Source organism: Trachypithecus francoisi, unplaced genomic scaffold (genome assembly GCF_009764315.1).
Source record: "Trachypithecus francoisi isolate TF-2019V2 unplaced genomic scaffold, Tfra_2.0 Lachesis_group21, whole genome shotgun sequence".
NCBI classification, from domain to species: domain Eukaryota; kingdom Metazoa; phylum Chordata; class Mammalia; order Primates; family Cercopithecidae; genus Trachypithecus; species Trachypithecus francoisi.
Window position 1 is genome coordinate 30467211 of NW_022681467.1, and position 22541 is coordinate 30489751.

Here is a 22541-nt window from a genome sequence, read left to right on the forward strand (position 1 = left end):
GGACAGAGACCCATACCTTTGGAGCTGAGTCGCGGCTTAGGAACGGGCAGTCGTTGAGAGGGCGGCCTTGGCGTTAGGAGTGCGTCGGCTGCACCCTGGCGGACGGACCTTGGGAAGGAGGGGAGGGGACCGTCGGGGTCGGCGGGGAGCTACGGGTATGCATAGCTCTTAGAGCGTCAGAGCTGGCGACGTCCAGTGGAAGAGGGGAAACTAATGCTCAGAGCGGGACACTCACTACCTCAGGGGCACACAGTTGATAAGGGTGGGGTGTCTGTGGTAATGGAGGCCCCAGGGAGGGTCAGGGGCCCGTAGTACGTCAGGGGCTGAACCTGTATTAGAACCCAGGCTTGTTTCCCAGCGCAGCCAGGTCCCAGAAAAATCCCCCTGATTTTATCTATTTTTTTTAACCTGGGATAGCAGCAGGGAAAGCATTAGAGGCAAAAGGAAAGGATTTTCATTTTTCCAGGAATGCTGAAGTCAGGACTGTTTGAGGGGAACCCTGTGTTTGTCAGACTCCAGTACCGTTTACATCAGGATCTGGGGCAGCTTTTAAAAATATGCAGATTCATGATTGCTACCCCCACCTCACTGCTTGGCAGCCCACAGGTGCCTTCCCTGTTTCTTCCTTCTGGGTTGTGATAGGCTTGTCTGCAGTCCGAAGCACCTGATAAGAATTTTAGTTAAATGGAATGTATCAGTCCAGTTTCTAGGGAATTAACCATGAATAAGACACAGCCACTGCTTTCAATCTGATAAGGTAGGCAATAAACAGTGCTTTTCTGAAGGAATCAGGTATGGCTTTTGGGGTCTTGAAGGATGGATAGGAAGGTGTAGGTAGTGAAGGAGGTAGGGGTAGAGGTGAGAGGCTGGGATGGGGACAGTGTTCCAAGTTGCAGGAACAAAAGCAGCGAAGGCTGGCTGGGCGCAGTGGCTCAGGCCTATAATCCTAGCACTTTGAGAGGCCGAGGCAGGTGGATCACTTGAGCTCAGGTGTTGGAGACCAGGCTGGGCAACGTGGCGAAACCCCGTCTCTACTAAAAATATAAGAATTAGCCGGGTATGTTGGCCCGTGCCTGTAATTCCAACTACTCGGGAGGCTGTGGCGTGAGAATCCTTGAGCCCCAGAGGCGGAGGCTGCCGGAAGCTGAGATCGTGCCGCTGCACTTCTACCTGGGTGACAGAGTGAGACCCTGTCCTAAAAAAAAATGAGCAGTGAAGGCATATAATTCTGAGGGTTGCTTGGCTTGTTTTACAGACACGGAGGAGTTTGGTGTGGATAATAAGGAAGGGCCTAAGGGTTGCAACAGGACTTTAGGTGCTTAGGCTTGGAGAGGTAGCCTCAGATGCCAGTTCCACTGAGCAACAGGAGCTAAGGGCTTTAAGCAGGGGAAAGACATGGTTAGTTTTGTGTGTTAGGCACTGGTTACAGCGTGACAAATGGTTTGGAAGTGGGGAGATGGGCTAGAGAAAGAGCAGAGAGAGTTAAGATGTGAGATAATGAGGCCGTAGCCAGTGCAGCAGCTGTGGAGATGCAGTGAAGAGAACAGATCAAAGAAATTTAGGAGTGAGAACTCCTGGTGATGGTAAATCAGTGGCCCAACCCAGGGACCAAGATCTTTTCGACTCTTTTTTTTTTTTTTTGAGATGGAGTTTTCGTTCTTGTTGCCCAGGCTGGAGTACAATAGTGCGATCTCAGCTTACTGCAACCTTCACTTCCCAGGTTCAAGCAATTCTCCTGCCTCAGCCTCCCAAGTAGCTGGGATTACAGGCGCCCACCACCACACCCGGCTAATTTTTGTATTTTTAGTAGAGACAGGGTTTCATCATGTTGGCCAGGCTGGTCTCGAACACTTGAGCTCAGGTGATCCACTGACCTCAGCCTCCCAAAGTGCTGAGATTACAGGCGTTAACCACTGTGCCCGGCCCATTTTGACTCTTTAAATAAAGCGTGTACATTATCTGACTACAGGAGTGGCTGAGTCCTCCAGTCTCCCGTGTGTGGTCGCCTGATGGGGGGAGATGGTGGTAGATAGGTGTTCTGGTTATTCCCAGAACAGTGTTTCCTGATGTCCTTTCCTTGTTGGCTTTTGTACCTGAGGGGATAAGCAGCTATTAACTAGAATAGGCCCCAGGTGGCAGGAAGAGGTTACTGGGTCAACCAGGAACAAAAGAAGCTATTTCTAGTGCAACATGAAATTGAAAATCAAAAGCATGACTCAGGGTTCTCTGTGCAGGTTCCCCTCTTCCAAGATGGGTGCCAAATGACGAGTATCAGGTGTCTATGGCAAGATTTGGGGAGGATCCCAGACCTTAACAGCCCTTTGGTTGAATCCTCTCACAATGTGGCAGGTAAGATGTCTTTATTCCCATTTTGTAGATGTGGCATCTGAGCCTCAGAAGTTACATGACTTGTTCAGTGTGACCCAGTTCGTGGTAAGACTGGGAATGAGGACTCTTGACTAAGAATCTTTCCAGGGAGCGTTTGCCCTTTCTGCACCCTCTGCCTGGGTGCTCTTCTCCAAAACCCTGGCATGACTGGCTCCTTTGGTCATTCAAATATTTCATCCCTGGAGGCTGCCCCACCCTATAAGTCTGTATCACGTTATCCTTTGTCTTTTCTTTTCTCTTCCTAGATGGAGTCTCACTCTGTTGCCCAGGCTGAAATGCAGTGGCACAATCTCGGCTTACTGCAACCTCCCGAGTTCAAACGATTCTCCTGCCTCAGCCTCCTGAGTAGCTGGGATTACAGGCATGTGCTACCATGCCCGGCTAATTTTTGTATTGTTAGTAGAGATAGGGTTTCACCATGTTGATCAGGCTGGTCTCGAACTCCTGACCTTGTGATTTGCCTGCCTCTGCCTTTCAAAGTGCTGGGATTACAGGCGTGAGCCACTGCGCTTGGCCTTGTATTTTCTTCATAGCAGTTACTCATATCTGAAATTGTTGCTTTTGTCTGCTGTTTCCCTCTGCTAGAATGTGAGCCCCATGAAAATAGGGACCATGTCTGTCTTGTTCACCACTTTACCCCCAGGACCTGGACTGATTAGTGCCTGCCACATGGCAGATGCTCAATAATATTTGCTAACCAATGGAAATAGGCAGGGGAGAGAGAAAGAGAAGGAAACCATTTAAGGAAAGCTGAGGATGTTTCAAGTACTTCTCACAAATTGCCTCATTTGATCCCTTCACAGCCTTTCAAGGTAGAAATCCTATCTCCATTGGGTGAATAAGAAACCATGCTAAGCCAGGTCAAGTCCATGGTTGGTCACTTTTGAGGCTATAGACTCGTGTGAGATCTATTAGGCATAAAATTTTGCATCAACTACGTGGAGGAATTCACAGACCTCAGGTTCACTTGGGGATCTCAGATCAAGAAACCTAGGATTGGGGAACTTGCCCAGGGTCTTTTTGGCCCCAGGCCTTTCCTGGATCCTCACTCTCTGGCAAGGATGGAGTCCATGTAGTGGACTATAGGGAACCTGATGAAGATTCCGGAGCAGAGGGAGATGATTTGCACTGAGCCTCTGGTGTCTCAAACCTAAGTTTGAGTCCTGACTGTGGAGAAGTCATCTCACCTCTCCAAATCCCACTTTCCTCATTTTATTTTTTTCTTTCTTGTTCTTTTATTTTCTCTTTTTCTTTTTTCTTTCTTTTCTTTTCTTTTTTTTTTTTCTTTTTTTCTTTTTTTTTTTTTGAGATGGGGTCTCTCTCTCTCTTACCCAGACTGTACTGCAGTGGTGTGATCTTGGCTCACTGGAACCTCTGCCTCCCGGGTTCAAGCAATTCTCCTGTCTCAGCCTCCCGAGTAGCTATGATTACAGGCACACGCCACCACGCCCAGCTAATTTTTTTTTATTTTTAGTAGAGACAGGGTTTCACCTTGCTGTCCAGGCTGGTCTCGAACTCCTGACCTCGTGATCCGCCTGCCTTGGCCTCCCAGAGTTCTGGGATTACAGGCGTGAGCCACCACGTCTGGCTTTCCTCACTTTCAAAGTGAAATCTGTTTTTTTCCTAACAATAACTACCCTTTGTTGATCTGGTCACTAAGCGCCAGGTACTTGGCTGATGACTTTACAGTGCTTATCTCACTTTCCCTTACCTCCCTATGACATCAGTATCTTTATAGCCTCCATTTTACAGCTGGGGAAAGGAAGGCTTGAAGAGGTATCCTGACTTACCCGAGATCACAGCAGTAGTGTCAGCCGTGGTGTTCCCACACATGTACCTTGGGACATGCCATGGGCTCAGACTTCCCAACGCTAACTGTTGAATCCATTGCATCCTCTGTTCTGGGGTTTGTGGGAACATTTGAGTCTGAATTAGGTGAAGAAAGGTATGCAGGGATGTACGTCACTGTGAATGGAGGCCAATCCCTTAACTTTGTGTCTTGCCTTTCTCCCTGCGAGGGCCTCTCTCCAAGTCTGGACTGTGCCTTTTAATTGGAACATCTCTGTCAGCCCCAGGGTCTGCATCACACGTGGTCTGCGTCTGTGCACATGGCTACTGTCTCTTTTTAGCAGTGACATCACCCCGCCTGGTACTGTTGTTTATGAGGCCGTCTCCCCACCTGGCTGGGGGCCACCGCTTTGGCCATTCAGAGTGGAATTCCTTTGTCTTCCAGCCTCTAGCACGGACCTGGGCCAGCATTGCTGCTCAGGAAATGCCTGTGGAATCAAAGTGAGGACTGTCCCAGGTGTTGAGGATTTACTGTGTGCTAGGCCTGTCCCTGACACTTTATATGTGTTACCTCATTTACACCCCCACAGTCATCCTGGGAGGGAGAAGTTACCCTATTTTACTGAGAAGAAACAGACTGATTGAAGTTGGGCTTTGCCTTAGGCCCACTTGTGATGATTGATGGCACCAGGGCCAACTCTAGGGTCAGTACCCTGGTCGTGTTTGAGGTGTGTGGGCTGAAAAAGGGGAGACACACTTCAAGGCCCCCGGGATCCTTAGAAACCTTCTACTAACAGGTTCCTAGTTTGGCTCTGATTTCATCCGTGAGGACACAGAAGCCTAGAAAGGGGAGATAACTTACTTATAGACCCTCTTCTCCACTTGTTATTTACTTACGTATCCACTTAATTTTGGCAGGATGGGTCTGTTTTGATTCACCATTGCACCACCCATGTAACCCAGTGCCTGATCCAGGTTGATGCCCAGTAAATACTTTCACATTTTATTTATTATGAAAACACTGAGAAATGTATAAAAATTAATAGAACAAATACCTATGTACCTACCATCCAGCTTGCAAAATGAAACACTGCTAATGTAGATAAAGACCTTTTCGTTTCCCTCTATGACTGACCCCCAAGCCCAAGAAATAAAGACTCTCCTGATTTGGTGTTTATTATTCCTATGCAATGTTTATTGAGATATCATTCAGGCACCATAAAATTCCCGCTTTAAAGTGTACAATTCAGTGGTTTTTGGTATATTTACAAGATTGTACAACCATTACCACTGTCTGATTCCAGAATGTTTTCATCACCGCAGAAAGAAACCTCATCTCTCTTAGTAGTTACTCCTCAATTCTCCTCCTCCCCAGCCCCTGGAAACCAGTAATTTACTTTCTTTCTCTATGTATTTGCCTATTCTGGACATTTCATGTAAATGGAATCCTACAATCTGTGGCCTTTTGTGACTAGCGTCTTTCGTTTAGCATGATGTTTGCAAGGTTCACCCATGTTGTAGCGTGGATCAGAACTTTATTCCTTCACATGGCTGAAGAGTCTTCCATTGTACGGATACACCACACTCTGTTCCTCCACTCATCAGTTGATAGGCATTTGGGTTGTTTCCACTTTATTATTTATTAAGAATAATGCTGCTATAGCCAGGAGTGGTGGCTCATGCCTGTAATCCCAACACTTTGTGAGGTTGAGGTAAGAGGATCACTTGAGCTGAGGAATTCAAGGCCAGCCTGGGCAACATAGGGCTCTCTACAAAAAAAATTTAAAAATCAGTCGGGCGTGGTGGCATGTGCCTGTCGTCCCAGCTACTAGGGAGGCTGAAGTGGGAGGATCACTTGAGCCCAGTAGGTCAAGGCTGCAGGGACCTATGGTCGCGCCACTGCACTCCAGCCTAGGTGACAGAGTGAGACCCTGTCTCAAAAATAATTATAACTATGCTGGTATGAACAGTCATGTACAGCTTTTTGTGTGAATGTTTTCTGTTCTTGTGGATAGATACCTAGGAGTGGAATTGCCGGGTCATATGGTAAGTATATGTTTAACTTTTTGAGGAACTGCTGTTTTCCAAAGTGGCAGCAATTGTGTGACAGTTCCAACTTTTACATCCTCACCAATACAGTCATTCTTCTGTATCTGTGGGGAATTGGTTCCAGGACCTCCCATGGATACCAACATCCAAGGATACTTAAGTCCCTTATATAAAATGATGTAGTGTCTCATATATGCTTAAGTCCCTTATATAAAATGGTGTAGTGTTTCATATAAACTATTTGCATCCTCTCGTATACTCTTTAATTTTGTTTTATTTTAAATTTAAATTTATTTTTATTTGTTTATTTTGAGACAAGGTCTCACTCTGTCAGGCTGGAGTGCCATGGTGCAATCATAGCTCACTGCAGCCTGGAACTCCTGGGTTAGAGGGATCCTCCTGTTTCAGCTTCGCAAGTAGCTGAGACTACAAGCGAAAGCCACCACACTGTCCTTTCCATGTACTTTAAGTCATCTCGGCCGGATGCAGTGGCTCACACCTGTCATCCCAGAACCTTAGGAGGCTGAGGCTAGTAGATCACCTGAGGTCGGGAGTTTGAGACCAGCCTGGCCAACATGGCGAGAATGCGCCTGTAGTCCCAGCTATTCAGGGAGGCTGAGGGGGAGAATCGCTTGACCCCCAGAGGCAGAGGTTACAGTGAGCTGAGATCGCGCCACTGCACTCCAGCCTGGGTAACAGAGCGAGACTCCATCTCAAAAAAAAAGTCATCTCTATGCTACTGGCAATAACTAATACAATGTAAATGCTATATAAATTGTTATACTGTGTTGTTTAGGGAATAATGACAAGGAAAAAAGTCTGTAGATGTTCAGTACAGATGAAACATTTTTTCAAATATTTTCAAGTTGCAGTTGGTTGAATCCACAGATGTGGAACCCATGGATATGGAGGTCCCACTGTACTTGTCTGATTATGGCCGTCCTAGTTGGTCATTGTGGTTTTGATTTGCATTTTCCTAATGACTAATAATGCTGCGTGTCTTTTCATGTGCTTATTGGCAGTTTGTATATCTTCTGTGGAGAAGAGTCTACTTAAATGTTTTGCTTATTTGTAAGTTATTTGTCTTTTTATTGTTGGGTTGTAGGAATTCTTTATATATTCAGGATAGTAGACCCTTCCTTATTTGTGATTTGCCAATAAGTTGTCCCATTCTGTGGATGGTCTTTTCTGCTTTTTGATAGTATCTTTTGAAGCACATATTTTAAAATTTTGACGAAGTCCAATGTATTTTTTTCCTTGCTTGTGCTTTGAGTGTCATATCTATGAAACCATTGCCTAATTCAAAGGTCACAAAGATTTACACTTATTTTTTCTACAAGTTTTATGTTTTGGCTCTTACATTTAAGTCTTTGATTCATTTTGAGTTAATTTTTATATAGGGTGTGAGGTAGGTCTTATGCATTTTAATCCTTTATTAGGTATATTTCTGAACAATATATGACAGTTTTTCATGGTATTTGCACTTTTAAGTGGTAAATTGTTTGATTCTTTTGCAGCTTGCTTTTCTCTTTCAGTGTTATGTCAGGAGAGTTATCCATGTTTTAAGGGTAACTAGTTCATTTTCACTGCTCTATAGGTTTCATTGCATAAAAATACCACATTTTGTTTGTTTATTCTCTTGTGAATCGTCACTTAGGTTCTCTAGTATTTTATTACGATACATGGTAAAAAGACTAATAGATGCCTCCTGTGCAGTGTGTTGAAGGTCGTGAGCATATTCAGACTTACGAGGTAATACAAAGTTTCTCTCCCAAATGGTTTTGCAAATGTGCGGTCCTGCTAGCAATGTATTAGAATTGCCCTCATTCTGCATCCTCACCGAGGCAGAATTGTCAAGGTTTCTAGCTTTTGTCAGTCTAGTGATTGTGAAACAGTGTCTCATTGTGATTTTCCAGATTAATAGCAAGATTTGTTTTTCAGTGTTTACATGGTTGGATGGATGAATGCATGGAAGCAGACGGGGTACAACTCTTTGGGGAGGCAATAACCCTTTACTCTGCCTGTGGTTGGAGGATGGCAGGGCTCTGGGCCTAGACTGTGTGGCTCTCTGTAGGGACACAGTGGAGCTAGAGAATGTTGGGGCAGGCTGACAACTCTAGGTGTGGGAGAGGACGGTTGTCACCTTGAAACTAGTGATGGGAGCCTCTCTCTCCCCAGGGAGAGGCTATCATCCTGCCCTTCCATCTCCTAGAATTTTCCAAGAAGGGAGGGAGTGGAGAGAGAGTGAAGCCAAAAGAGAATTCCTGGGACTGGGCACGGTGGCTCATGCCTGTAATCCCAGTACTTCGGGAGGCCAAGGCAGGAGGATCACTTGAGACCAGGAGATAGAGACCAGCCTGGGCAACACAGTGAGATCCCACCTCTACAAAAATTTTTTGTAAAATTAAAAAACAAGGGAATTGCCTAAGAATGAGAGGTCACAGGGGCCCAAGTGACCCTTGGAATGACCCTTTTTCTGGGACTTTTTCATGATCTCTATATTGGTGTGACATGAATTTTCCTTGTTTAATCTACTGAGTTTGGAGATGATCTTAATGATAATAAGAAAATGAATAGTAATGATTATATGTTGAACTCTTATGTGCCAGGCACTTATGCCTTTTCTTTTTAAAAATAGATATTATCTCATTCAATTCCTTATGGGACAAGTACTAATAGTGTTTCCCATTTTATTTTATTTTTAAAGTAGGGATGGGTCTCACTGTGTTGTCTAGGCTAGTCGCATACTCCTGGCCTCAAGTGACCCTCCTGCCTTGGCCTCCCAAAGTACTGGGATTACAGGCATGAGCCACCGCGCCTGGCTTATTCCTGTTTTATAGATGAGGAATCAGAAGATCAAAGAGACAGAGCAACTGAGGGTTTGCACGTAGGCAGTTGGACTCCAGAACTCTTAGGCATCGTGCCGTATGGTTAACCTGGCTCAGCCAAATCCAGGAGAGCAAAGAAAAGAGAGGCTTGCCCAGGCTTGGGTGGGAAACAGGAGTCAGAATATTCACTGGGCCTGGCATGAGGGCGCAGCAGGGAGCAGAGCGAGAGGCCACTGGGAAAGATGGTTCTCAAAAGCAGAAGCCTCACCCCAGGGAACATGGCCCATCAGCAAGCACATGGGTGCCTCTTCTGGGCATGCTGGCTGCTGGGAACCCAGAATGGCATCTGCCTGCTCCTGGGTCTCAAGAAAGACCTGTCTTATGGGGTAGACAGATGATAATAAGCAGACTTACCCGTAAATGTAATACATTCAGAAATGGAGACATGTGATACAGAGGGTGAAGAGAGAACCTTTTTAGAAAGGACGTAGTTTAGCTAATGTAGTCAAAGGAAGCCCCTTTGAGGAGGTGGCATTTGAGTGGAGACTCGAGAAGAAGGAAGCAGCTACTCCCCAGTCTGGGGAAAGAGTAAGTGGCAGACACAGAGTCCCTGAGACGGAAAGGAGCTGGTTTAGTTCTAAGCTCTCAGAAGGCCACTGTATCTGAAGTGGTATGAGTGAGAGGGTGGGGCTGCTGTAGATGGGGCTGGTCAGTTGGCAGGGCCAGGTCAGGCTGGGTCTCCAGGCCAGGGTCAACATATAGGTCTATAGCCAACATGTTTAAACAAGGCCCATAAGACTGTCTTCTTGCTGTCCCTGAGAACTGGGTGTTTGCATATTTGGGAGTGACTGAATCCTGATGCCTAGGCTGGGAAAGAGGGTGGGGAGGGTGGGGAGCTTTCTTGGCCTCTGGTCCTAGAAAGCTGGAACAAGAATTTGGAGGCTGCATCCCACTGACTCCCAGGTGGGTTGGAGGGTGGGTGGCCTCAGCCCCCAGGGCCCAGGTGATAAGGTGGCACCTCACACTGACAGCTGTCCAGATGTCCTTCCACAGGCAAACGGTCCATCAAACTGTGGTGCATCCATACATACCATGGAGTACCACTCAGCAATAAAGACGCAAACATGAAATGAGCAACACCTTCGAAGCATCTCCAGGGAATTATGCGGAGTGAGAAAAGCCAATCTCAAAAGAGTACATACACTATATGATTTCATTTATGTAACATTTTGGAATGACCGCTTTAGAAACAGAGGACAGATTGGTGGTTGCTAGGGGTTAAAGATGGGAGGGAAGTTAGTGTGGTTATATAAGGGCAACATCTTTTTATTGTTAGAACTGTTCAGTATCGCCGGGCGCGGTGGCTCAAGCCTGTAATCCCAGCACTTTGGGAGGCCGAGATGGGCGGATCACGAGGTCAGGAGATCGAGACCATCCTGGCTAACATGGTGAAACCCCGTCTCTACTAAAAAATACAAAAAAAACTAGCCAGGCGAGGTGGTGGGCGCCTGTAGTCCCAGCTACTCCGGAGGCTGAGGCAGGAGAATGGCGTGAACCCGGGAGGCGGAGCTTGCAGTGAGCTGAGATCCGGCCACTGCACTCCAGCCTGGGCAACAGAGCAAGACTCCGTCTCAAAAAAAAAAAAAAAAAAGAACTGTTCAGTATCTTGGTGGCGGTGGAAGATTCGTGAATTGACACAGATGATGAAGTTGTATAGAACTTAATACATGCAGATGTGCGTGTGTACACACACACACTCACACTAGTATATGTAAAACTGGGAAAATCCAAATAAGATCGGTACATTATATCAATGTCAATACTACAGAGTTACTATGGTATTGCTTACAATTGCATGAGCATATACAATTATCTCAATAGAAATTTTAATTAAGAAATGAAATTTGGCTAGGCATGGTGGTACATGCCTATAGTCCCAGCTACTTGGGAGGCTGACAGAGGGAGATTGCTTGAGCCAGGAGTTCAAGGCTGCAGCGAGCTATGATTATGCCACTGCGCTCCAACTTGGGTAACAGTGATACCTTGTCTTTAAACATTTTTTTTTAGGCCGGGCGCGGTGGCTCAAGCCTGTAATCCCAGCACTTTGGGAGGCCCAGACGGGCGGATCACGAGGTCAGGAGATCGAGACCATCCTGGCTAACACGGTGAAACCCCGTCTCTACTAAAAAATGCAAAAAAACTAGCCGGGCGAGGTGGCGGGCGCCTGTAGTCCCAGCTACTCAGGAGGCTGAGGCAGGAGAATGGCGTAAACCCGGGAGGCGGAGCTTGCAGTGAGCTGAGATCTGGCCACTGCACTCCAGCCTGGGCGACAGAGCGAGACTCCATCTCAACAAAAAAAAAAAAAAAAATTTTTTTTAAAAAATGGGAGCTGGGCGTGGTGGCTCACACCTGTGAGCCAGCACTTTGGGAGGCCAAGGCGGGTGGATCATGAGGTCAGGAGTTCGAGATCAGCCTGGCCAACATAGTGAAAACCCGTCTCTACTAGAAATATGAAAATTAGCCGGGCATGGTGGCACGCACCTGTAGTTCCAGCTACTCTGGAGGCTGAGGCAGGAGAATCGCTTGAACCCAGGAGGCGGAGGTTGTAGTGAGCCGAGATCACACCACTGCACTCCAGCCTGGGAAACAGAGCGAGACTCCATCTAAAAAAGAAGAAAAAAAAAGAAATTTAAGGCCCAAAGCATTAGATAATAGAATGATAAAGATATTTGTACTAATAAAATTTTCAGCTAATGGAATAAAAAATCTGAAGGCTCTGCTCAAGGAGGTCTCTTGTCCTTGAGTTAGCAAAGTCACAGAGAGGTAGGCAGTGTGCCCTCAGGTGTGGGAGCAAGCAGGGTCACCCTCAGGACACTCAAGATAGAGCGGTGGTACCCTCAGACCCTCTGGGTAGGTTGCCCAGCTTAGCCTTTTGGGCCTCCGTCTGCCCCTCAGCCCTCAAGCTGATCGACCATGATCACAAGGGTAAGAGCAGAGCCACAGCACCCCCTGCCCTCCACCACTGTTTGGTCTTTCATAGAAAACAGGCATTCTCCTGATCCCCACTCCACCAGGTTAGGCTAAGGACCCTTCCTGGGGAGGCCCCATGTCAACTATGATTAACTGTCTGTGCCTGTGTGTCCCCCAGCAGCCTAAGACTCCTGAACCTTCAGAGCAAACCTGATGCCAATCCCAACCTGAAGGGCATGGGATAGTGTTTGTTTGAGGCACTGAACTACATGGGAAACTGACCAAGGCTGGGGCAAGCCCATCCTGAGACCCCAGGCAGGGCCTCGACTTTGGTCCAGGATTTGTGGGGTGGTTTTACAACATCCTGGGATTTCATATGTGGGTGCCACTAAGACCTCTCTTCCAGAATGTTGGCTGCCTTGGGCACTGTCTCAGATTCCATCTACAGAGTGGCAGACCCAAGGCTTCCTGCCATAGTACCCCACCATACACAGAGCCACAGCCGCATCCTCAAATTGTTGACATCTTCCCATGGGCTGAGCACTTCGTTTCATTTATTTCTCTCAACCACATTACAAGGCAGGTCTTCTTTGTGTATTTATTTTGCAGAGAAGGAACCCAGGGCTCAGAGAGGTTATGTAACTTGCCCAGGGTTACTCAGCTTGTAAATGGCAGGGCAAGGATTTCAAGAGGCAGTCCTGACATGTGCCAGGCCTGACCTAGTCCCTGCAGATGCAAAGCAGAAAGAGAAACATTGCCTGCTCTGAAGGAGCTAGTGAGAATATCACCAGACATTTCCATAGTGCGTATGATGGGGCAGGCACAGGCTAAGCTCCTTGCATGTGTTATTCCGTTGAATCCACACCACAACCCAGTGGAATAAAGTTATGCCTATTTGATGATGGAAATTGAAGCTCCGTGAGGAAGAGAGACCTATTCAAGGTCACATAGCGAGCTGGAAAGTCTGACCTCTTGTTAGCTTCCTCCCTCCTCCAGGCTTGCCTCCCAGGCCCCTCCCTGCTCCTGGTCTGCACACCCCTTCTCCCCTCCACTCAGCTAAGCCTTGTCCATGGCCCCTGTCCCTTTCATTTCTCTTCTTAGGATAGTTTGGAGCCTGCAGTGGGGCCACACTGTCTGGACGGTGAGCCTGGGGTGCACCTTCTACCCCAGGGTGTCCTTTAGCCCTTGCTGTCTCTTCCAGCTGTGCAGCAAGGGGAGTGTTAGAGGGGCCCACTACCCAGGTCCTTACCTGCCTGCAGCAGCCTACCTGAGTGTGTGCAGCCCACACAGCATAGAGGATGGAGCCTGCAGGACACCCTTAATGCCCTTACCTGCCAGGGAGGCCAGCACAAAGGGGCTGGGGGCGGGACTGCGCTTCTCAGGATTGAGTGGTTCTGGAAGCCGATATGAGCAGCAGCAACTGCTGGCATTATCTAGGCTCTAAGAATAGCTTGGGATGAAGAGTCAGAGGTTGAGGCCAGGGAAGAGGACAGGAGCCTGTTCCTACCGCCCCCTCCTGCTGCTTGGCCTGGAAGCTGGGAAGCCTGCCTCCTGGCTCACCATTTGCTCTGGGATGGTTTTGCATGGACACATCTTGTCCACCATTGGGCTGGAGGAAAGAGGGTACCCCTGGGACTCAGACCTAGGCTGCTTGACCTCAGGCTGAAGGCAGTGGGCCCACTCTCTGAGGACCAGCCCTCACCCAGGCCCCTCCCAACTGGCACAGAGTAAGGGTTTGTTTTTGTCAAGGATCATGTTGGAAGTGACCCTTATTCATTTAGCAAACATTTTAAAAATAGGTTATACATACACGATTTAAAGTTCAAAGGGTATACAAGGGAAAAAAAAATCACTGTCCCTCCCTTCCCTGGCCCCCAGCTACCAAACACTGTTACCAGCTTTCTTGGGTGACTTCCAAAGGCAGTCCATCCATACATAAGCATACAGATGCACAAGTGTCTCTCTCCCCCGATTTTTACGCAGGAGATGGCATTGCCCGTACATCCTTCTGCTCCTTTTTTGTGTGTGTGAGACGGAGTCTAGCTCTGTCGCCTAGGCTGGAGTGCAGTGGCTCTATCCCAGCTCACTGCAACCTGCGCCTTCTGGGCTCAAGCGATCCTCCTGCCTCAGCTTCCTGAGTAGCTAGATTACAGGCATCTGCCACCACGCCCAGCTAGTTTTTTGTATTTTTAGTAGAGACACGGTTTCATCATGTTGGCCAGTCTGGTCTTGAACTCCTGACCTCAGGGGTTCTGCCCACCTCGGCCTCCCAAAGTGCTGGGATTACAGGTGTGAGCCACTGTACCCAGCCACAACTTTTTTTTTTAACCTAATGATCTATCTTGGAAATAACAGCAATAATGTATTGAGTCTCCTCTAGTGTTGGGTACTATTCTAAGCACTTTAGTTGTTTGAACTCATATAATGCTCATCACAGCACTAGGAGGTAGGTCCTGTTTGTGAATCTCCACCGTTAAGAGGTGAAGTCATTCTCCAAGACTTTGTGCCTGGTAACTGGCAGAGCCAGGACTAAAACCCAGGCAGCCTCACTTTAGATGAGGTGCTCCTTCCTCAATGTTCTGTGCTGCCTCCCAAGTGTGAGACATGTTGAGACTCACAGCGTGCCCTTCCTCTTCCTAAGGGCCAAGGTAAGCCACGTACAGTGAACACTTACCACGTACCAGGCTGAGGCTGGGCTACTGCAGTGTAAGGAAGACCAGGCCTCTGTCCTCATGGAACTGGCATCCCAGTGCCCATGAGTGTCTGCCAGCCAAGGCAGGAGGAGGGAAACCCACTTGTCTCATACCCATGTGCCCTTGTATAGGTCTACTGTTCAGACACACCCTGGTCCCATGTCCACTAGTCCTGTAGTCACACCACCTCTGAGCTGGAAGGCCTTAGAGCCCAGAGTTACAGATGGGAACATGGGGGCCCAAACAGAGGTGGACACGAGAGCACCAGGTGGCCCTTGCGAGACTCATCCCCTGCCTCCCGGGATCCATTTCAGCAGGGTGGGTTGGGGGTGACTTTAATCCAGGGCCCAACCATTGTTTGAAGTTGGGAACAATTGAAGGACAAGGGAGCTATAGATAGATCCACAGCTGCTGTTACTTGTCCCAGCCTGGGCACTGGGCCTGAGCATTGTCTACAGAGGGGCACTCTAAGCAGTGAGGCCCACTCCTGGGGGTGGGAGGTTGGCCCAGAACAGCTCAGCTCAGCTCAGCTCTGGAGATACAGAGTCAGAGGCCAAGACAGAAATACAGAGTCTTGTAGGGCAGAGAGCGGGACAGGGCAACACCAAAAGAACAAGGCCCTTGAGAGACACAGCGGACTCCCATCAAATATCGACAATACCAGACGGGCTGGGGGTGGGAGGGCAGAGACAAGGCCTGAGCCACAGGTTGGACTCGAGGACACGGCACGTCAGAGACCCGGACCAGAGCGGGGGCTGGGGGCTGGAGCACCTTGGCCCAGCTCAGGTCTTTCTGTTCATCCCTCCAGAACAGCTGTGCATGTTAATCACTCTCGGGGCAGCCAGTCTGAGGTACCCTTGTGTGTGCTGGGGGAAGCCTCTAGGTCTTCCGAAGTGACAGGCTGTGCTGTCAGGCCTGGTCATGGCTTGAATTCACTGTATGACATCAAGCAAAGACCTGCTTCCCCCTTTGTGCCTTAGTTTCCCCAGCTGTCCAATGAGAGCTGGTTGGCGTGATGGCTGAAGGGCCCCCTCATCCTCCAGTGATGTCAGGACATTTTATGTGTCTAACTCCCTCCTCTTGCTGTGGCTGAGGTCGCAGTCCCCTCCTTTCTTTGTCCTTTGTGAGGATGGGGGACAGCTGGTTCCCTACCCGCTCCCCCCAGTAACCTTTCAGCCATAAATCCATGCTGAGGCGTCTCTCCTCCGGATAAACAGCCCTGATGCCTTTTAGCTGCCCTCGTCCTATTTTTTGCTTGAAGCATCAGAGCTGGGGCCCACTCGGGCCCTCTGCAGCTGCCCAGGGCCCCAGGAGTGGGACAAACCTGGGACAAGCAGGGGCCCAACCACCCCCAGGGTGCCAGGGTCGCGAGCCCCTCTCTGGACCTCACCACCTTTCACTGGGACCATTATGGCAGCCTCCTCCTGAGTCCATCTTCCTGCCACCGGCCTCACCCCTTCAGTGCATCCTCCACACCAGCTGCCACAGGGAGCTTAGGAACACATAAATCTGACCACACTGTCAAATTCCGTTGCTCAGAGCTCTTTGATGCAAAAAATAAATAAATAAAAATGCCTTTGATGGCGCCCCAACTCCTGCAGGATAAAGCTCCAGATCTGAATCTGGCCTTTGAAGCCCTTCACAGTCCAGTCTCACTGCCCAGTCCTGCCCCACTCCCCTTTATGCCCCTGGTGGCCCAGCTGCAGCTGGTGGGGCTGCTCGGGCCCATCTTCACCCCTCTACCCTGCCTTGGAGTTCTAGGTCATGCTGTCCATTTCCTGTCCCCTCTTGCCACCTCCACGCCAGACCCATCCGCTCTCACCCGGGTGATAGCAGCAGCTCGCCCCGCTGCTTCCCCTGCCCCTTCCAAGTCATTCGCGTGGTCACCATGAAACTTCAGCTTACTCATGTTTCTGCTCTCGCAGGCTCCCTTTGCACTTGTGATACAACCCTGGGTCCCTTCCAAGTCCTTCAAGGCTCTGAATGATCTGCCTGTCCACCCTCACCTTGGAAAACTCTCCCCTTGTTGACCACTAGGATGGCACCTTAAACATCCCAAGCTGTTTTCTGCCTCATGGCTCTTGTATTTGCTATTCCTTCTGCTTGGAATACTGTTCCAAGGGCTCCCTGCTTCACTGGCTTCTTGGCACTCTCTGGTCTCACCTTCAGTGTTGCCTCTTCAGAGAGGCCCTCCCTCACCCACCGGAGCGAGGTACACCCCCATTACCCTCCAGGCCATACTGCTTGTTTCATGCTCACCATTGCCATAATCTTTAATTACCTTAAAAATGTGTTTGCTTGTTTTATTTTATTTATTTATTTATTTTTATTTTTATTTTTTGCTTCTCCAGGGGAGTGTCAGCTCTATGAGGGTAGGAACCTTGTTGCCATACCCCTCTTCCTGGCAGTCTGGGTGTCACACTTGTTCGTTTAGAGACAGGGTCTTGTTCCTGTTACCCAGGCTGGAGTGCAGTGGCATGATCTCGGCTCACTGCAGTCTTGAACTCCTGGGATCAAGCAATACTTTTGCCTCTCAGCCTCCTGAGTAGCTGAGATTGTAGGTGTGTACCATCATGCCCAGCCAATTTTTTAATTTTTTGTAGAGACAGGGTCTTCCTACATCAGCCTAGGCTGGTCTTGAACTCCTTGGCTCAAATGATCCTCCTGCCTCAAGCCTTCCAAGTTACCAGGATTATCATAGGTGTGAGCCATCATGCCTGGTTAATTTTAAAAATAGTTTTTGTGGAGATGTCACAGGGAGCTTATGAACACATAAATCTGAACACACTGTCAAATTCTCTTGCTCAGAGCTCTTTGATGCAAAAAATAAATAAAAATGCCTTTGATGGCGCCCCAACTCCTGCAAGATAAAGCTCCAGATCTGAATCTAGCCTTTGAAGCCCTTCACAGTCCAGTCCCAACTGCTCAGTCCTGCCCCACTCCCCTTTATGCCCCGGTGGCCCAGCTGGTCTCAAACTCCTGGCCTCAAGTGATTCTCCCACCTTGGCCTCCAAAAGTGCAGGGATTACGGGCATGAGCCACAGCACCCAGCCTTCAAACTAGCTTTTCTCCTTCAGACTCCTCTATGTTGATGTCTTTCTTGAATATCTTTCCTTTCCTAGACAATGTGTGTCTTTTGTTCCAATCCTGGATATGTGGGTCAGAAGCTGTCAGATGCATATTGAATTGAATTCATGTGTCCCTCCCAGCTGTAGAAGCATTATTCACGGATTCTTTCAATGTCTTTACCCAAAGAAGAAATTTCAGGCATTGGGCTACATTGGTGGCAGATACATTTTGGGCTGGGATCTAAACTCCTGGAGTCTCAGACTCCTGAAAGAAGGAAGTTTAAAGGTCATCCAGTTCAGAGGCCTCAGCCCTGGTCAACCTCTGCCTGAGTCTTCCTTGGTGCTGGCAGGCTCACTTTCCTGCAAGACAGCCTCTCCCTCTGCTGACGGGCTCAGAGGGTGAAAAGTCCCCCTTTGTGTGTATCCACATCCTGCTTCCTGTCACTGCCCATGGGTCTACTTTTGAGGCTACACAAGTCACATCAGCTCCCTCTGCTCTGGGACAGCTCTTCAAGATTTTTTGATTTTTTGTTTTTTGAGATGGAGTCTTGCTCTGTCGCCCAGGCTGGAATGCAGTGGCACAATTTCAGCTCACTGCCACTTCCAGCTCCCAGGTTCAAATGATCCTCCTGCCTCAGCCTCCCCAAGTAGGTGGGATTACAGGCGCTTGCCACCATGCCCGGCTAATTTTTTTTTTTTTTTTTTGAGACGGAGTCTTGTTCTGTTGCCCAGACTGGAGTGCAATGGTGCGATCTCGGCTCACTGCAACCTCCGCCTCACGGGTTCAAGTGATTCTTCTGCCTCAGCCTCCCGAGTAGCTGGGATTACAGGCATCTGCCACCACGCCCAGCTAATTTTTTTGTATTTTTAGTAGAGACGTAGTTTCACCATGTTGGTCAGGCTGGTCTCAAACCCCTGACCTCAGTAATCCAACCACCTTGGCTTCCCAAAGTGTTGGGATGACAGGCATGAGCCACTATGACCGGCCTTATTTTTTTTTATTTTTAAAATTTTTTTAGTAGAAACAGGGTTTCATCATGTTGGCCAGGCTGGTCTCAAACTCATGACCTCAAATGATCCACTTGCCTCAGCCTCCCAAAGTGCTGGGATTACAAGCTCTTCAGGTATTGAAAGTCAGTACCTTAAGCCCTTGCGGGTTATAGTATTTGTTGCAAATCACTCAGAGCATTGGGTTTCCTCTTTGCGTTGTCATGTTTGTGTGTGAGCTTATCTCAGCAGGAAGATGTACCCTGGGTAGTGGAAGGGAACCTACAGGGAAGATCTAGACCCATTTTGGGGCTTGGTTTCTGAGCCCCAGGTTCATACACTGAGTAGGTAATTCTAGGATTCAGACCCACATGATAGGTGTAAGTTAGACTTACTAGAGGTTCTGATTCTCCAGGCTAATTCTGTTGGTCCCTGGGCAAGAAGTCCTGCCTTCTGAGTATCCTTGAACAATGAAAAGAATTTTTCCCACTTTCTGGGCTTTCTATAAATTGCCCCAACCCAGCTCTCCAGCCTCTGATGCCATATAGAGATTAAAATCCTATAATCTATCAGGTTTGGTTCATTCACTTACTCACTAGGTATTTATTGACTTTCTATGATGTGCAGGCACTTGGCAAGGTGCTGGGGACACAGACCAAGCTCCTGTCCTTGTGCAGGTCTTTTCTAGTGGCAGGAGGTAGGCAAGGTACAACCTAAGCTCTACACAGAGAATTGAAACAGTGAGGTTCTTACAGAGACAGTGTGGAGAGAAAGAAGAAAGGAATACATAATGTAGGATTCCATTCAAACAAATTTTGAAAATAGACAACACTAATCTGTGAAGTTAGAAGTCAGTATTATAGGCCGGGCGCGGTGGCTCAAGCCTGTAATCCCAGCACTTTGAGAGGCCGAGACGGGCAGATCACGAGGTCAGGAGATCGAGACCATCCTGGCTAATACAGTGAAACCCCGTCTCTACTAAAAAATACAAAAAAACTAGCCGGGTGAGGTGGCGGGCGCCTGTAGTCCCAGCTACTCGGGAGGCTGAGGTAGGAGAATGGTGTAAACCCGGGAGGCGGAGCTTGCAGTGAGCTGAGATCTGGCCACTGTGTTCCAGCCTGGGCAACAGAGCGAGACTCCATCTCAAAAAAAAAAAAAAAGTCAGTATTATATTGTGGATCAAGCAAGAGTGGGTATTAAAAAATAAAAATAAAAAAGAAGTCAGTATTGCATTACCCTTAGTGAGGGGTGGTCCAAGGGGGATAATTTTTCATAATTTCTGTTTTTGAACAGGGTACTGTTTTGTTTTGTTGTTGCTTTTGAGACTGGGTCTGTTGCCCAGCTGGAGTGCAATGGTGTGATCTCGGTGCACTGTAACCTCTACCTCCTGGGTTCAGGCGATCCTCCCACCTCAGTCACCTGAGTAGCTGAGACTACAGGTGCACGCCACCATGCCTGGCTAATTTTTGTTTGTTTGTTTGTTGTAGAGATGGGGTTTTGATGTGTTGCCCAGGCTGGTCTTGAACTCCTGAGCTTAAGTGATCTGTCCGCTTGGGCCTCCCAAAGAGCTGGAATTACAGATGTGCGGTACTGGACCTGGCCCAGGGTATGTTTACTTTGAGAAAATTCATCAAACTTTATAAGATTGTTCACTGCAGCCTTGACTGTAATGGCGAAAGACTGAAAACAATCGAAATGTCTACCCAGAGGGGACCCGCATCATTTCCTAATGGGGACATGCTGTAGGACTCATTCCTAATAGGGTCTGGGCAGTTGTAATTTTGATAAATATTGCCAAGTTTGGCACTGCAATTTTTCTTTTTTTTTTTTTTTGAGATGGAGTCTCGCACTGTCACCCAGGCTGGAGTGCAGTGGCGTGATCGTCACTCACTGCAAGCTCCGCCTCTCGAGTTCACACCATTCTCCTGCCTCAGCCTCCCAAGTAGCTGGGACTACAGGTGCCCGCCACCACGCCCGCCTAATTTTTTTGTATTTTTACTAGAGATGGGGTTTCACTGTGTTAGCCAGGATGGTCTCGATCTTCTGACCTCGTGATCCACCCGCCTCGGCCTCCCAAAGTGCTGGGATTACAGATGTGAGCCACACGCCCAATGGGCACTGTAAGTTTTAAATGTGTTCCTGTAATATGCACACAGTAAAGTGCATACATCTTAGATGTACAGCTTGATTTGTTTTGCAAAGTGCACACACCTGTGTCCCATGGTTCTGCTCGGCGTATAGAGCATTTCCTGTCTCCCAGAGGCTCTCTGGTGCCTCCACCCATTACCCTCCCTCAGAGGACCACTGTGCCATTTCTGTCACCATAGGCAAGTTTTGCCTGTTTTGAATGTATATAGTTGAAAATGTAGCTTGGAAATTATTTCTTTATATTTCATCTGGCACATCTGTGCATTTAGAATGGGAGCGGATCGGTCAGAGGACTTCCCGTGTGAGCCTGGTCTGGCCTCTGGCTGGAACCCTGGCTCTGGAACTCCATTGTTCCATGTGTCTGGCATCTAAGGTTCTCAGATCCTTTCATTCTCGATTCTAAAACCCTGTGGCGTCACGGAGCCCTGAATGGGGTGATGGACAGGAGAGCCTGGAGGTGCCCTGAAACATTCCAAAGACTGTATGAGGCAGATGGACTGCCAGCGCCCTGAACCCCTAGAGAGTGAGCCACGGGAAGGTGGCTTCCTGTGAACCTTGAATGTGGGAATCTGAAGGGGCTCCTAACTAGGTTACATTTCCTTGATTCTTCCACTTCAGCCAAACAATTCCTTGATTCTGTAAGTTCCAGGGCTGGTTTTTTTCATGTATGATTTCCCCAGGGGGTCCCCAGAAAGAGAATGGGGAGGGAGGAAGGGGGAAAGAGGGTATTGATGCACTCCCAATTCCAAATGCACAGGTGTGCCAGATAAAATATAGAGAAATAAATGCAAAGCTACATTTTCAACCATATACATTCAAAACAGGCAAAACTCGCCTATGGTGATAGAAGTGGCAGAGTGGGCCTCTGAGGTAGGGTAATGAGTGGAGGCACCAGAGAGCCTCTGGGAGGCAGGCAATGCCCTATATCCTGAGTAGAGCTGAGGTGACACAGGTGTTTGCGCTTTGCAGATGCTGGCGAGGGATGTCCCCCTCCCTCCTCCCTCTCCTTCCCTCTCTCCCTTCCCTTCTCCCTCTCTTTCCTTCTCTTTTTGATCTGGTCTCCTTCTCTCTCCTTCTCTGTTTAATCTGTTCTTGGCCATTGCTCATCTGTGAGACTTGGCCAATGCTTTCCTTTCTCTGGACCTCAGTTTCCCTGGATGTATCAAGAGGGTTGACGAGATGGTCCAACCTCAGTGGGCATTCTGTGGTTTCCTCTCTGAGTGTCCTTGCTCTCTGTATCTGGAGGTGGGAGTATTTTTCTGGGCGTGTCAGACTCTCTGTGACTCGGTTTCTCCCCACGAGCTCCTCAGTCTCCTGAACCTCTTACTGCCTTGTCCCTGTCCCTGTCAGTCTCTGCACCCAGCCTCCCTGTCTCTCAGTGGAGTGTCTCTCTCCGCCTTTGTGATCCCCTGACAATGGGAGGTAAAAATAGCCCAGGGGCCGTGCTGGTAGAGATAAAAGGGAATTTGCCTTTTGTGTCCTGTGGCCAGGCTGGGGGGGCTGTGACACGTGGAGATTGCTGACATAGCTCTCCTCCTCTGACCTTGACAGTGGCAATAAAAGGGGTAGCAGAGCTTCCTGCCCTCACCGTGGTGCTGAGGTGGGTGATCAGGACTGGGGTT

General features: G+C 48.4%; 1 long non-coding RNA gene across 1 annotated transcript; it reads left to right on the top strand.

Annotated features, from left to right (window-relative positions):
- The first annotated feature begins 8 nt into the window (after positions 1-8).
- On the top strand, positions 9-20376 carry LOC117068685. Its single transcript, XR_004431205.1, has 3 exons — positions 9-155; positions 2235-2349; positions 20259-20376. It is a non-coding gene; the product is annotated as an uncharacterized LOC117068685 (long non-coding RNA).
- The last annotated feature ends 2165 nt before the right edge of the window (positions 20377-22541 follow it).